Genomic DNA, 2,758 nt, shown 5'->3' with positions numbered 1-2,758 from the left:
TAAAAAAATCTATTAAACTCCAAATCAAAAACACTACTGTTGGTTGCATGTTATTCCTTTTTCTTATTACAAATTACAAACAATAAATGTATGTAACCACAGTTCTATGAATTCTGGATAACAGCCAGAGACAGTATGTGATACCTGGATTTCCACTGTCTGCAGTGGTCAGGAAGAATGAAATAGAACTCTCCACACTGCAAAGAATTGATTTCAAAGATCCGAGAGAATGTGATGTTGTTGTGATGTTGTACTTTGCAGGCGAGTAAAGGAACATATATTGGTATATACATATATATATATATATATATATATATTGGTTGCACAGTCATATATTTTGAGCTGGAAGCTGACTCTCACAAACAGATAGTGAAATGTATGTTATGCAGACCCTCTTGAGGGTATAATGTGTGCTTAAGACACAGTCATCGAACACACAGCAAGTGCAGGTAAGGAGAAAGTTGACTGAGGTTCTGACCAGGGCTTGCTCAATTGTTATTGGAGCAAAAAGGGGCAGGACCGGCACGTAGGTATGGTCAATTATCCAAACGTGGTGGGTCAAAACCAGCTGAACAGTATATTAAGTCTCCTTTAAAACAGTCCAGTTCAGTCTGGCCTATACTATTACCAGTCATGGATTCCATGCACATAACTGCACTTTATTGTCCAAAACATCACTAAACATCACATACTTACAAACAATCCTCACGGAGTATAGTTCTGACTGTTTAGTGTGTGTGTGTTGTTGTGTGTGTGTGGCTGATAAATGTTCCTGCAGCTGACGTCAGTGTGTTTTCAGTAAGTCATCATTCTATCACACAGACAAATACCCCTCGTTTTAATGTCTCCTCTCTCTCACTGTCCACTGTTAGAAAATCAGCAGTGTATGCCTGGCTACAGGCACACACACATAACACACACATATACACACACACACACAACAGAAACACGTCCTAATGAATGTACACATCTGAACTTATTGTGCAGCATATTACAGAGCATATCCAAAAAATCTCGTCTAAAGCTTCACTCGCAGAAACTCTTAAATATGTCGCTCACTGGACCCAGTGCCTCCAAACGTTCACAAGGTAACCAAAGCTCACTGACACACACACACACACACACACACAACACACACACACACACAACACACAGGGCAATTATGTAATTAAACAATAATCTCTTCAAATATATCCTTTCATCTCATTAAGATCTATGTCATCGATTATAGTACATTTTATGTAAATTTATAGATAAAGATAACCAGGTTGGCTAGTCAGAAAGTTAAAATACAGATTCAATAATATCGTAAAGCAACAATATTATAAAAGAGTTACCAAAACAGGTCTAACCATAACTCCTTATAAATTTATTGTACAGAACCCAACAGGTACCACCATGAGCCAAGCACTTGGCAGCGACGCAAGAAAAACTTCTTCTACAAGTACTTTGATAACAATGAGGATGATGGATAAATAATAGAATTCCAATATAACATAAAAAAATAACCTCATAATCAACATCAGTAAGGATGTGCATTGCACGGCAAATACAGTATGAAAGAACATCAATGCTATACGTATAAAATTCACTCATATGTTAAAGCCAAACCTATGAAAGGGGGCTGAATGTGGCACGTAGTGTAAAAAGCGCTTTGAGGTTGGTCGGAAGCTACGAAAGGCGCTATACAAAGTTTACAGGCTCATTATCGTATTACCATACCTGCATGTGTGCGTGTGCCATATTTTATCAGTTGTGTCACCCGTTGAGAAATACCTTTTTTGCCTCTTTTTAGGGTTTGTGCAAAAATTAGCCCATCTATCAACATTTGTTGTGTTTGCTGTTGGTTCAGCAATGATGGAAGACCAGTTGGAAAACAATTAGATACAAAAGTAGAATGAAGCGCTTTTTATGTATTATCAATTTTTTTTAAATTATATTAAAAAAACTATTTTAGGCCTTTCTTGCAACCAGTAATGTTATTTTTATTTTGCCTATAACGGCTGTTGAAAAGATCCTCTTAAAAATCATGGAAAATCCATAATGATAACTAGGGATGGCTAACTAGAACTGAACCTAGGGCTGAGAAATTTGGAGGTGTTACAAGCATATCACCTGCAGCATCTTTCATTTAACAGCTCACTGCGCCTGCCTCCTTTCTTGTTCCATTTACTTCCTGCAATTTTTTTAACTGAATCCACTGGTCAAAAAATGTCAAAAATGAAGTTGCTTTTCTTTAGATGAACAGCGTTCAGGCTTACAAATACATAACTTCGCTGGTGAAGACTATCTTCATAATAAACGTCAACTCAGTTAAATTATTTTAATGTGAAGCTATTGATATATTTGCATTAGCAGTAACTCAATATTGTATCCAGGATTTTGTCCACAGGACTACCTAGTTTCGTAATACTGTAAATATAGAAATATTGAAATACTTTCGTGCTCTATCAGCAGGTCCGGATGTGGTGCAGAGCACCAGTATATGACCCTGACACTGAATACACATAGTAGCGATAATAATTTATACAGAGCTGCATAAGACTTCTATAGTATTCTTCTCAAATTTATGTTAGATCACCATATTTTCATGTACAAGAATGTTTTAGTAGGAGAATGTAAGAGAGATTTAGTTGGGAAGTGCATATACAGTATTAAGAAGAGTCACTATTATCCCGAACTGGGCTTGAGGGGAAAACAGTATAGAATAATAACATAAATAGCCTAGAATAATAATAGATGCTCCGCATATCTCAAT

The sequence above is a fragment of the Morone saxatilis genome, unplaced genomic scaffold, assembly GCF_004916995.1.
Source record: "Morone saxatilis isolate NCDOM2014 unplaced genomic scaffold, NCSU_SB_2.0 Contig2, whole genome shotgun sequence".
NCBI classification, from domain to species: domain Eukaryota; kingdom Metazoa; phylum Chordata; class Actinopteri; family Moronidae; genus Morone; species Morone saxatilis.
Note: the sequence above shows the minus strand (reverse complement) of the source record.